Here is a 14,686-nt window from a genome sequence, read left to right as displayed (position 1 = left end):
TCTAAGTTGAAAATGGGTCTTTCAAGTCCCTGCTTACTTGGACCTGTTCTAAACACAACTGAATCTATTATCACACTGTTTCTCAGTTAGAGCAAGAAGGTTCTATCTCTTACTAATTTATAGGGGGAAAGGTCTATACCATTGTCTATGACTATGGACTAAATTATATTCTATTCAAATTAAGCAAACATTAATATGAGTTTAACTCAAAACTTTAACTTTCTAAGATTTGCTCTTACATATAAGATAAGCACAGATAACTATTTGCAATGCAGAAGTACAAATGATGCCTATAAACACAGAAGTTACTTGATTTGAAAACCAAGCAAGGCTTTGGCTACATGGCACTAGGTGACTCTTGAGACTTAACTGGGAGCCGTTTTAAGGGTTTAAGAACTGGAGTTATGTGTTTGTATTGTCTTGATCTTGTTATAATAATACAAAGGTAGCATTTTGGATTAACTGAAAGCTGTATACAGTAAAGTTCAATTTGAACATCCAGTGAACATTGCATTGCAGTAGTTAATTTTACTAGAAATAAATTCATGAAACTTAATGTTTTCTAATGACAGAGCCTAGTGGAAGCATGTAAAGTGAAAACAGTAAAGGTCTCAGGCCCCATGGGACCCAATATCTCACTTCCATGTATAATGATGGAGTAGTGTCAGCACATTTGTGTATGTACTGGAATTGATTTGAAAAATAAGAACTAAAACAGACCTGTAAGCCCAATGTCATTTTCCAGCTTATGTAGTTAAATAGAATGATCAATGGTGTCAAACACTACGCTCACATTTAACAACATAATTACAGTGGAGTTTCCTTCATCAGAGGATGTCAGAGTATCATTTACAACATGTGTTGATGCCATTTCTGTACTATGATCAGTGCGGAAGTCAGACTGGAATTTCTCAAATAAATTGTAATGCATAAGGTGTGACAGAAGCTGGTGACTATTTTTTCAAGTATTTTAGACAGAAAGGGTAAATTTGATATGGGTCTATAACTATTAAGTATATGTGGGTCTAGGTCTGACTTTTTAAGTAACGGTTTGATGACTGACACTTCAGTGCATCAGGTACTGCGCCATGCAATAAACAGCTATCTATATTACTAAACCACAGTTTTAATTTATGCACGGATGCACTGATACGCATGCGCAGTGTGCCACAGCACCCCAGAGTCAAACGCAGCGGCTTCCCAGAGTCAGTAGGTGGCGCCCAAACACCGCCCAAACACCACAACCCACAGTCAAATGCAGCGGCCTCCCAGAGTCAGTAGTATGTATGTGCCAGCAGTCTGTGTGGCATGTTTGAATCACATAACGGTAATTCAGTAACAGAGAAACAAAAATGAGACCGCATGGATACAGACAATAAACGGAGGCACCTTCCACGCGCTTCACAAACACCAAAAGCGAAGAAGTCATGGCTCCAAAACGAAACGCCTCAAGTAACGGAAATACAAAAACGAGCCCGTATGGATAAACAAAATGAACGAAGGCGCCTACAACGCGCCTCTGAAACAGTGGACGCAAAGGAGTCACGGCTCCAACAACGCGTTTCTGAAACACTACATGCAAGACAGGCACAGATCCAAAACGAATAATCCACTGTGCCACCAGTCAGTGTGTATAGGTTGGAGTATGCTTCCTAACAGTAAACGACTTCTACCTAACGACACAGCGACAGAACAACAAAGACGAGACCGCACAGATAAACACAATACACGGAGGCTTCTACGACACGCTTCAGATACACCAGAAGCAAAGATGTCACGGCTCCACAATGAAAGAGCTCAACTAAATACAAACACAAGCCCGTATGGCTACAACCTGTAAACGAGCCTGTATGGATAAAACGAATGAACGAGGTGCCCACACAAAGACACGCTTTAGTACAAATATGTTTAAAGAACAGGTACTCAAAGAACATCCATTGTGCTTTTTACTAGTTTTGTTGACTTTTATCTGGTTTCCTGATATGCCTGAACAGGTTTCTGACATCTATTAACCTTTTATGCTATTTCTTTAACACGAATGCTATATTTTAATATGGAAAGCATATCAAAGCACTTTATCCTAAATAACTATGAAACCCCCCAAGTCTAATTTCTCTACCAAAAGTATCAGGGTGGGCTTCACACTGCCTCCTCAGCCTCTGGACCTTTTGGTCTAAAGGAGCACTTTACCTCACCGACCACCCAACCCATGTAGTTGTTGTCGATGTCCCAGTTGTGCAATGCCACTGGCACCTCATGATCCAGGCCAACTGACCAAGTAACCTCTTCTCAAGACCAGCCACTGCCTGTGTGGGTCACAAGCCAGTAAGTCTTTACAAGGAGTGAACGGGGAGTTGGATTACGCCTGTGGAATATCTCACAAGTTTCCCTCTCTCTCCTACAGGACAGCTTGGGACCTAATGGAGCCCCAGGTTACCCGGTCTGCTGTCTTGTGAAGCTATGTCACCACACCTTTGTGATACAGCTGCAGGTGGCTAAAATCTTCTCCCTTTGGGAATGACTGTCGGAGAGCAATAAAGCCCCAGTTCAGTTTCCGCCATGCCATCAGGAGAGACTAGTGAATTGGGGGGGAGGGGGGTTCAGCAGCAACTACTCAAACACAAGCATCATCCTGGGAGTGGAAAGCTGGCAGACATAGGTGCTTGACCTCTTCTGTGGTGGTCTCCTTCCCTTTTGTTCAGAAGTGTTGATTCTCAGGACTCTCTCTTTCTCTCCCCTTCTGCAGTTGCATGGTTGACCAGGTCGGCCAAATGTCAACTGCCTTTTAGAGGCCGTATGCGTCCAGCTGTCCAGGGTTCACACCTAAGGAACCTCCACCTCCAGTGTGGTGGTAAACTGCTGGGTAGATATCATGAGGGATTAAATCTGCGTCCAGGACAATGTTCTGAGCATCATGTATACTCTCAACCCAGACCAGTATCCAGGTATTCCCCTTTAGTCAGTGCACTGTGGCACAATGGTGAGTACAGGGAGAGCCCTGGGAGGCGGGATAGTTTGTACCTCTTAATCCCTCTCACTTACTTTGCTTTGTGTCCCTGCCAGCATTACACTTACACCAAGGAGATGGCATGGCGGGTTCTGGAGCAGATTGAGTCAACTGTGCATGCATGGTTCACATGCCCCAAATTTCATTATTCCCGGACCGCAACCCCACACCCCACCTGGGGCCCCAAGACTGCCCAGCCAGTGTACCTGCCAAGCACCACCCACACTGACATAGAAGCCTGCAAACCCAGCCACACCCAGGTGGCAGTCAATGTTGTTCCTCTGCCTCCTCCACCACCCGACAGCCCCTTCTGTGTCACACAACACAGCCTGGCAGGACAGAAAGAGACTTGAGGCAGAAGAGCAAGGGATTCCTCTCAAGAGTACAATAGGGAGCAGGCACAGGCAACACAGGTGCCATACAATATGTTTTGGTGCCACCTCCCTAGTCATTATTTACTTGCTTTTTTTTTTTTTTAAGAGGGTGGCCCTTTTTCACATTCTCTTTAATTCTGCAGATGGGCATGTACCACAGTGTGTTTTTGTTTTAAATATAGTGTGTTCATGATAGCTAATGGCAAGAAAGGCATCATTTTTTTAAGAATGGGGCTTTGAATGTTTATAAGGAGGCCTGCTTTTGCATCAATTTTTTTTCTTTTTTCCATAAGCTATTTTTTGTTTAATTTTTTTAAACCTCTACAACTGACTGGTACTTTGTATGAAGTAAAAGGAGGCCTCCTTCCTTTAATTTTTTATCAATGTGCTTTTTGTTTTAAGAATTTGCAAGTGACTGGCATTTTGTATGTAAGTTTAAAAGGAAGGCTCCTTTTTATTTTTATTATACTGTTTCATTTTAATATTTTTTGTAAGCGCTATTTATTTACTTATTTATTTACACTGGCACTTTACATGTTGTTTGTTTTTTTAAACCACTTTTCCCTTTTTTTGAAGTCTTGGCCTTCATCTGCTGTTTATTAGCACCTACTTTTTGAACGCCTTTATTATTATATTGTACACAGTAATTAAACCTTTGATTGTTTCTCACCACTTCAGTGTGTTCTCTATCTGCCTTCCCCTTTAAAGGTGTATTTGCTTACCCTCTTTGGTGTCATGTCCTTTTGCTTTATACGGACCCACTTTGGCCAAAACAGGGAGCAGGTTCACCAGCTTCCATCTCGAAGACTGGCTTACATCTACTTGTTGAGTGCAGCACATTTGAAATCAGTGTTTGTCTCTTCAGCTTCACTGAAATAATATGTAAAACCTAGCATCACTCTTTTATTGACATTTTTAAAGAGTCTGATTTTATCTGTATTGTTCCTGCCTGCTTTAAATATTCAGTCTTTGCTTCTCTGTCCAGAACAAGTTGTGTCAGTCTCTTTTAATATAAATTCAATATAGATGCTCTCAATGGAACCAGGCAGCTTTCGGTGTAAAGGCACAACTTGTGAATTTTCACTTGGTACACAGCGGGATATATATAATGTGTTATTACCTCCAGCAAAAGGGTAGGCATTGGCAACATTCTACATAATGAAAATCCATTTAGGCTTTAGTAAGCGAAATTCATAATTTGGTTTCTTACAATTTTAAAGAAATTGTCATTAAGTTACAAATGAGTTCATGATAATGGTGACCATATGGAGGATGTAGATATTTAGCAATAATCTTAAACTCACCCAAATATGAGTGTTCTAAACCTTTGACTTCGTCCTTATTCTATAAAGAGTGGATAACATGACGAAATCATAAAATCCAAACATTTCCAAGTTTAATTTTTTTGCCTGAAAAATGTCCATTCCTCCAATGGATTGTGGTAAGCACATTTTGTACAAAAAGATAGAAAACTCGTTTTTTTAATGTAATTGTTGTCGTTCTGATTGAACACCTACTTTTTTGATGTGCTCACGTGCTCTCGGACTATGGGGCAGTGAATTGTGACGTTACTCTTTACATCAGTACGCTCAAATGGATTTCCAGTAGGGACCATTCGAAAAGGGTTGCTGCAGCCCGGAGACTATTCGGAGAAACGCGAGGTCGCTGGATTTGTTACTTGGTCGGCAAAAAATGGAATTAAAGATAAAAAATAAAACAAACGTATTAAATGTGTATCGTTCCCAATGCAATACAAACAGGAATTAAATTTTTGTTATTTTATACAATAGACTAATATGAAAGGTCAGGCGTTACGTCACAACTCAGACCACTTTGTTTTGTATCTGTTCGTAGTGCGTGTCTTGGTGTATATTCGCGCATGTGTAGTCCAAATCAATTTGGCAATTCGAATTTTTACTCTTATCCGAGAACACATCACTATTGCATAAGATCGTCTGTATTATTATCTCAATGTGCCTCGTTACTTTTTGAAGGAAATACGAGCTACCAATCACAAAATTCCTGACCCTTTCAGTTTTGTACGTATACATTTTTAAAATGTTATTCCACTTGAAACTTAACCCCTCTTCCATTGATGTGAGCAACTCGCAAGCACCTTTCAGGAGAAAGCCGTGAGTGGCCGTCTCGGGTCACATGTTTGTGGACCTGGTTTTCACAGCAGCTTCATAACCGCTTGCGGAAGTGACGTGTTTATATGTGGTTGGTGCGCAAAGATCCCAGACACAGAAACAGAAGGGAAGAAAAGAGCATTTAAGACGCTTCATTTCAATCACTACTGAAACAATAAAAAAAATCCAAACGAAAATAAAAGCACATACAAAAAAAGCACAACCTTAAAACGTGAGTATCCTCGTTTGCCCTTGCTCCAGAATAGAATGCGTCTACCTGTTACATATAATTCTGCTGGGATACAGGATAATCCCCCAGAAATGGGAGATGCTGTAGTATTGTCCTTTCCCGCGGCCTTGTATTTCTGTTGTTAATGCCATACCAGCTCACTGTCCCTGACAATTTAAGAAAAGCTTGACAAATATAAATCATGTGTTGGGAAACGCCAAGTGCTCCCAGATGGGTAAATTGATACAGACAGAAGCTGAATGTTTGTTTAAGACAAGGACATCAGTAAATCAAGTGGTGTACATGCGGGAATATTTACATATGCAGATTTAGGCCGAAAAAAGTATAGTTTGATGAAGTTCATAGCGGTTGTCACGCAAGCATGAAAGCAAAAATAAAAAAAAAGATCAACTGCGTAAACCTAGGTAGCAGCATGTGTGGAATTTTGGTTAGGATGCAAATGGGTTGTATTTATCCATCCAACTACAAAATAGGTTTTCTCTGCCGCCGCTTTATGCCTAATAAGGGTGAGGTTTTCATTCACGCCAGGCATTTTATTGTGTGGATTATTTAGCGTAACACGTTTTCTCTAGAACGTTGAACACTAGTTTTTGTAACAAGGTTCGTTGTAATAGTTGCAAAGCAAGGATCATGTGTTTTTAAGCGAGACACTTTGCAGTCTGACAGTTTAATCTTTACAATAAAGATATTAATAGGAACGAATACTTGAGGAAAGCATCAGTTTATTAAAAACTGCTGAATGATTACAGTAAGTTTAGTGCAACCTTCTTACAAAACCATACTACATACACATGTAAATTTCTGAATTGAAAGGTTTAAGTAGTTTTTGTGTAAAATGTGACCAAATTAAGAAATACAAATACACCAGAGACAAATACATGTCAGTGGACCCACAAATATTTAGAATTCATACAAAGCCAAACTGGCCAACCTAAGGTGTCTGTATGACTGGTCTACTGATAAGCACGCAGCAATACATAAAAGTACACAGGAATGTTTGTAATATAAATATAACCAGTAACCCCGCGATTCTCAAAAGAATCGCAAATCCAAGAATGGCAATCACTTCTGTTCCCTCCGATATTTGGAGGAATGAAATATCATGGAGAGTGGGAGCATCCTGGGAAATGTTCATTTACTTAAATAAACATATTTATACTAAAGCGGTTTATTTTTGGAGCTGTGACTCATCTGGTTGTGGTGTTTCAGAAGTGCGTTGTAGGCACCTTCATTTATTGTTTTTATCCATGCAGTCTCTTTTTTTTTTTCTATGGTTGTGTCGTCAGCCAGAAGTCGTTTGCTGACGGCGGCGGATTCGCGTGCTGAAGTGACCATGGCGGCGGATCCGGGCATGGAGGGCTACATTACAATTACCGTTATGTGATTCACATATTCCACACTGACTGCTGGCACAGTGGATTAGAGCAAGTGTAGTTTACACGTTGTGTTGTTTGTGCGTGTTGTATTACTAATCGTTGAGCTCTTACCATTTGGAACCGTGACTCTTTTACCTCTGCTGTGTCAGTCCGTTAGTTGAGCTCTTTCATTGTGGAGCCGTGACGTCTTTGTCTCTGGTGTTTCTGAAGCGCATTGTAGGAGCCTCCGTGTATTGTTTTTATCCATGCGGTCTTGTGTTTGTTTTTCTATGGCTGTGTCGTTAGCTAGACGTCGTTTGCTGACGGCGGCAGATTCGCGTGCTGAAGTGACGATGGCGGCGGACCCAGGCCTGGAGGGGCACATTACTAAACGAAAGTGGTATATGTGGTGGTGTGGGCGATCGCGTTCGGGCAGCGGTGGTAGTGTGTACGGCTTGCCTGTTGCCTCTGGCATCTGTGCATATATACTGTACATCCTGGCGTGCACGCTTTACCTGAGGTTTAGTTTACAGGTCGTATCCATACTGTTTCAGAAGCGCGTTGTTGGCGCCTTCGTTCATTGTTTTTATCCATACGGGCTCGTTCTTGTATTTCCGTTAGTTGAGCTCTTTCTTTTTGGAGCCGTGACTTCTTTGCATCTGGTGTTCCTGAAGCGCGTTGTAGTAGCCTTTGTTTATTGTTTTTATCCATGTGGTCTCGTATTTGTTTTTCTGTGGCTGTGTCGTTAGGTAGACGTCGTTTACTGTTACCGTTACGTGATTCAAATATGCCACACAGACTGCTGGCACAGTGGATTAGAGCAAGTTTAGTTTACAGGTTGTGTTGTTTGGGCACCACCTACTGACTCTGGGAAGCTACTGGGTTTGACTCTGGGGCGCTGAGGCGCAGTGCGCATGCGCTTCTGTGCGTCTGCCATCCGTGCATAAATTAAACTGTCGTTTAGTAATATAGATTGCAAAATCGTAACATGCAGGGCTGTCTTGATGTTGGTGGTGCCCCCCCTTATTTGCAGTTTGTATAGGCAATTTTCTAATTGGCAGAAAAAAAGATGCATTTCAGGTAGAGTTGATAGTCTGTCAAGTATTTAGACTTAATTTAATTATTATTTTAGAAGTCACTCACTAAATAATATAAATATCATTTTAAAATATGACATGTTTAAAAATATTTACTTTCATTCTCTATCAGATATTTCCAGCTGTTAGAGATACTGTGTTTGATTACTTATCTGGACTATCCTAGACTTCCTTACTTTGGGTAGTTCATGCTTTGCTGTGCATATTTTTAATTCTATTATCTATCAGTTGATAATTACTTGTAGCCTATGTAAGTACATGTGGATTGGTTTAAATAATTATAATCCCTAAAATATGAGTCGTAATTGAATGGCACAGCTGTTTGATATTTATTTGAGCTTTATGTACAGTATATAATAAAAAATATTACAGTACAACAGAAAAATAATGAACATGGTAATATTTACATTCAAATAAAATGGTTAAACATTAAATGAACACCACTCACAAGAGAAAATATATATATACTGCTCATAAAAATTAAAGGAATGCTTTTTAATCAGAGTATAGCATCAAGTCACTGAAACTATTGGGATATTGATCGGGTCAGTTAAGTAGCAAAGGGGGTTGTTAATCAGTTTTAGCTATTTTAGCTATAGTGCAGGTGCACTAGAGGGGCAACATTGAGACAACCCCCAAAACAGGAATGGTTTAACAGGTGGAGGCCACTGACATTTTTCCCTCCTCATCTTTTCTGACTGTTTTTTCACTAGTTTTGCTTTTGGCTACGGTCAGTGTCACTACTGGTAGCATGATGCAATACCTGGACCCTACAGAGGTTGCACATGTAGTCCAACTTCTCCAGGATGGCACAGCAATAGGTTTGCTGTGTCTCCCAGCACAGTCTCAAGGGCATGGAGGAGATTCCAGGAACAGGCAGTTACTCTAGGAGAGCTGGACAGGGCTGTAGAAGGTCATTAACCCATCAGCAGGACTGGTATCTGCTCCTTTGGGCAAGGAGAAACAGGATGAGCACTGCCAGAGCCCTACAAAATGACCTCCAGCAGGCCACTGGTGTGAATATCTCTGACCAAACAAATCAGAAACAGACTTCATTAGGGTGGCCTGAGGGCCCGACATCCTCTAGTAAGCACTTTGCTCACTGTCTGGCACCATGGAGCTCGATTGGCATTTGCCATAGAATACCAGAATTGGCATGTCCACCACTAGCACCCTGTGCTTCTCACAGATGAGAGCAGGTTCACCATGAGCACATGTGACAGACGTGAAAGGGTCTGGAGAAGCCGTGGAGAACATTATGCTGTCTGTAACATCGTTCAGCATGAATTGTTTGGTGGTAGGTCAGTGATGGTCTGGGGAGGCATATCCATGGAGGGATGCACAGACCTCTACAGGCTAGACATCGGCACCTTGACTGCCATTAGATATCGGGTTGAAATCCTTGGACCCATTGTCAGACCCTGTGCTGGTGCAGTGGGCCCTGTGTTCCTTTTGGTGCACGACAATGCCCGACCTCATGTGGTGAGACTATGCAGGCAGTTCCTGGAGGATGAAGAAATTGATACCATTGACTGGCCCCCACACTCTCCTGACCTAAACCCAATAGAACACCTCTGGGACATTATATTTTGCTCCATGCGACACTGCTAGGTTGCACCTCAAACTGTCCAGGAGCTCGGTGATTCCCTGGTCCAGATCTGGGAGGAGATCCCCGAGGGCACCATCCTTCATCTCATTACGACATTGTCAGGCATACAGTGGTGTGAAAAACTATTTGCCCCTTCCTGATTTCTTATTCTTTTTGCATGTTTGTCACACAAAATGTTTCTGATCATCAAACACATTTAACCATTAGTCAAATATAACACAAGTAAACACAAAATGCAGTTTTTAAATGATGGTTTTTATTATTTAGGGAGAAAAAAAATCCAAACCTACATGGCCCTGTGTGAAAAAGTAATTGCCCCCTTGTTAAAAAATAACCTAACTGTGGTGTATCACCCCGAGTTCAATTTCCGTAGCCACCCCCAGGCCTGATTACTGCCACACCTGTTTTCAATCAAGAAATCACTTAAATAGGAGCTGCCTGACACAGAGAAGTAGACCAAAAGCACCTCAAAAGCTAGACATCATGCCAAGATCCAAAGAAAATCAGGAACAAATGAGAACAGAAGTAATTGAGATCTATCAGTCTGGTAAAGGTTATAAAGCCATTTCTAAAGCTTTGGGACTCCAGCGAACCACAGTGAGAGCCATAATCCACAAATGGCAAAAAACATGGAACAGTGGTGAACCTTCCCAGGAGTGGCCGGCCGACCAAAATTACCCCAAGAGCGCAGAGACGACTCATCCGAGAGGTCACAAAAGACCCCCAGGACAACGTCTAAAGAACTGCAGGCCTCACTTGCCTCAATTAAGGTCAGTGTTCACGACTCCACCATAAGAAGAGACTGGGCAAAAAACGGCCTGCATGGCAGATTTCCAAGACACAAACCACTGTTAAGCAAAAAGAACATTAGGACTCGTCTCAATTTTGCTAAGAAAACATCTCAATGATTGCCAAAGACTTTTGGGAAAATACCTTGTGGACTGATGAGACAAAAGTTGAACTTTTTGGAAGGCAAATGTCCCGTTACATCTGGCGTAAAAGGAACACAGCATTTCAGAAAAAGAACATCATACCAACAGTAAAATATGGTGGTGGGTAGTGTGATGGTCTGGGTTGTTTTGCTGCTTCAGGACCTGGAAGGCTTGCTGTGATAGATGGAACCATGAATTCTACTGTCTACCAAAAATCCTGAAGGAGAATGTCCGGCCATCTGTTCGTCAACTCAAGCTGAAGCGATCTTGGGTACTGCAACAGGACAATGACCCCAAAACACACCAGCAAATCCACCTCTGAATGGCTGAAGAAAAACAAACTGAAGACTTTGGAGTGGCCTAGTCAAAGTCCTGACCTGAATCCAATTGAGATGCTATGGCATGACCTTTAAAAGGCGGTTCATGCTAGAAAACCTCAAATAAAGCTGAATTACAACAATTTTTGCAAAGATGAGTGGGCCAAAATTCTCCAGAGCGCTGTAACAGACTCATTGCAAAATATCGCAACGCTTGATTGCAGTTATTGCTGCTAAGGGTGGCCCAACCAGTTATTAGGTTCAGGGGGGCAATTACTTTTTCACACAGGGCCATGTAGGTTTGGATTTTTTTTTCTCCCTAAATAATAAAAACCACCATTTACAAACTGCATTTTGTGTTTACTTGTGTTATATTTGACTAATGGTTAAATGTGTTTGATGATCAGAAACATTTTGTGTGACAAACATGCAAAAGAATAAGAAATCAGGAAGGGGGCAAATAGTTTTTCACACCACTGTACATACAAGCATGTGGGGTCTATACAAACTACTGAGTACGATTTTAAGGTGCTGCAATGAGCAGTTATATATAAAATGTAATATTTTAAGGACAAGGTGACAGATTTAGTTACAGTGCATCCGGAAAGTATTCACAGCGTGTCACTTTTCCACATTTTGTTATGTTACAGCCTTATTCCAAAATGGATTAAATTCATTTCTTTCCTCAGAATTCTACACACACACCCCCTAATGACAACGTGAAAATACGTTTACTTGAGGTTTTTGCAAATTTATTAAAAATAAAAAAAGCTGAGAAATCACATGTACATAAGTATTCACAGCCTTTGCTCAATACTTTGTCGATGCACCTTTGGCAGCAATTACAGCCTCAAGTCTTTTTGAGTATGATGCCACTAGCTTGGCACACCTATCCTTGGCCAGTTTCGCCCATTCCCCTTTGCAGCACCTCTCAAGCTCCATCAGGTTGGATGGGAAGCGTCGGTGCACGGCCATTTTAAGATTTCTCCAGAGATGTTCAATCGGATTCAAGTCTGGGCTTTGGCTGGGGCCACTCAAGGACATTCATAGAGTTGTCCTGAAGCCACTCCTTTGATATCTTGGCTGTGTGCTTAGGGTCGTTGTCCTGCTGAAAGATGAACCGTCGCCCCAGTCTGAGGTCAAGAGCGCTCTGGAGCAGGTTTTCATCCAGGATGTCTGTGTACATTGTTGCAGTCATCTTTCCCTAAATCCTGACTAGTCTGTCAGTCCCTGCCGCTGAAAAACATCCCCACAGCATGATGCTGCCACCACCATGCTTCACTGTTGGGATGGTATTGGCCTGGTGATGAGCGGTGCCTGGTGTCCGCCAAACGTGACGCCTGGCATTCACACCAAAGAGTTCAATCTTTGTCTCATCAGACCAGAGAATTTTCTTTCTCATGGTCTGAAAGTCCTTCAGGTGCCTTTTGGCAAACTCCAGGCGAGCTACCATGTGCGTTTTACTAAGGAGTGGCTTCCGTCTGGCCACTGTACCATACAGGCCTGATTGGTGGATTGCTGCAGCGATGGTTGTCCTTCTGGAAGGTTCTCCTCTCTCCACAGAGGACGTCTGGAGCTCTGACAGAGTGACCATCGGGTTCTTGGTCACCCTCCCTGACTAAGGCCCTTCTCCCCCGATCGCTCAGTTTAGATGGCTGGCCAGCTCTAGGAAGAGTCTGGTGGTTTTGAACTTCTTCCACTTCCGGATGATGGAAGCCACTGTTCTCATTGGGACCTTCAAAGCAACAGAAATTTTCTGTAACCTTCCCCAGATTTGTGCCTCGAAACAATCTGTCTCGGAGGTCTACAGACAATTCCTTTGACTGTGGGACCTTATGTAGACAGGTGTGTGCCTTTCCAAATCATGTCTAATCAACTGAATTTACCACAGGTGGACTCCAGTTAAGCTGCAGAAACATCTCAGGATGATCAGGGTAAACAGGATGCACCTGAGCTCACTTTTGAGCTTCATGGCAAAGGCTGTGAATACTTATGTACATGTGCTTTCTCAATTTTTTTATTTTTAATAAATTTGCAAAAATCTCAAGTAACTTTTTTTCACGTTGTCATTATGGGGTGGTTGTGTGTAGAATTCTGAGGAAAAAAAATGAATTTAATTCCATTTTGGAATAAGGCTGTAACATAACAAATGTGGAAAAAGTGATGCGCTGTGAATACTTTCCGGATGCACTATATGTACTAGCTGTCATAAGGCAGGTTGAAATCTAAGTAACACTGACCTCAGTGTTAAGTTTCGTAGTTTACCATGCAATGAGTATGTCCCTGTTATTTGCCATTTGGTAAACGATTCGTATGTTTGTGACACGCCGTCTATTGGAATGATAAATGCAATGCATTTTATTACTAAAAGTGTTTGTTGTGTGCCATCTTTTGGAGTGACAGAGACAAAGTAACTGACTGCCACATAGACATCATTTTTTAGGGTGGATTATGAAATAAATATAATTTTTGGTTATTTAAGAAAACTTTCCTCCTTTTGCTTTATATAACACATGTTGTAACCTGCAGTTGTCTTGCATTTATCTTAGCTAATTGAAAAGAAACAGTTATACTAAAACTTACTAATAGTAGAAAGAACTGCTTCTAGGGTAGAAATGATATTGTTAAAGTCAGAATAAGCAAGATGATATGGACGATATAAAATGTAAACAGTATCAAATTTTGTGAAAAGAATTGCAGTTTATCAGCAAATCTCTGCCCCCAAACCCCCCCCGACAAGTAGGCAGTCGTATAACTGATCTTTTGGTGCTTCCTCAGCCCACCCTGCTTCAGTTAATGTTAAGGCATAACTCCAAGAAATAAGCTTAACAATTCACCCACTGAGTATTAATCATGAGCTTCTCTTCCTCAGTCAGTCAATCAGTCTCTCTCCCTCCCTATGTCATTAGTAAGCTTACCATTCAATGATGTTGGTTAGTGGCAGCCTGCTTTTTAATACACAAAAAAGAAACGCATTTCAGTTTGCCATCCCTGTGCAGGGACTCTGCTCGTATTGCCCTAAAGCCTGTCCTGGTCACATGCTTTGTTTTTTTAAAAGTTCAGCATCTTATTGCAAAGTTAGGATCAGCAGCTTGGCCAAATCAGTTGTGACACAAAAGCCACAACATGATATCTAAAAGAAATAAGGGAATAAGAATAATTAGCAGCAACTGCTAATTTTGATACTTCTGCTTTAGACAGGTTACTAATATACATTTACACTGTATGAACAACAATGAGAATATTTAAGGTTATGTTGCACTAAAGTAATAGTTCAATTTTTAGATATGTAGTCTCATTAAATATTTTTATACAATAGCAGTTAAATTGTTCTGATGTTTTGGGTCTATATGACTACTGTAAATGCAAAAAGAGTCAGACAGGATAAATGGTTGGAGCACCAAATGTGCACTCCCTATAATTGGCAAGATTGTAGAAACAGGGTCATGGGGGTCTGCTGGAGGCCAATCCCAGCCAACACAGGGCACCAAGGCAGGAACCAATCCTGGGCAGGGTGCCAACCCACCGCAGGACATACACAAACACACCCACACACCAAGCACACACTAGGGGCCAATTTAGAATCGCCAATCCACCTAACCAGCATGTCTTTGGA

The 14,686-nt window shown here is 41.5% G+C and overlaps 1 protein-coding gene across 4 annotated transcripts in view; it reads left to right on the top strand.

The window, feature by feature from the left end:
- The first annotated feature begins 5,590 nt into the window (after positions 1-5,590).
- The window catches only part of fam168b (family with sequence similarity 168 member B), a 108,566-nt gene continuing 99,470 nt past the window's right edge, over positions 5,591-14,686 (top strand). For all 4 annotated transcript variants that reach the window (XR_007934002.1, XR_007934001.1, XM_051922066.1 and 1 more), the window contains exon 1: positions 5,591-5,742. The gene's annotated coding sequence lies outside the window, so the exon portion shown is untranslated. The remainder of the gene's footprint in view (positions 5,743-14,686) is intronic.

This window comes from Erpetoichthys calabaricus, chromosome 2 (genome assembly GCF_900747795.2).
Source record: "Erpetoichthys calabaricus chromosome 2, fErpCal1.3, whole genome shotgun sequence".
Classification (NCBI taxonomy): Eukaryota; Metazoa; Chordata; class Cladistia; order Polypteriformes; family Polypteridae; genus Erpetoichthys; species Erpetoichthys calabaricus.
Note: the sequence above shows the minus strand (reverse complement) of the source record. Positions and strands in the feature narration are given on the sequence as shown.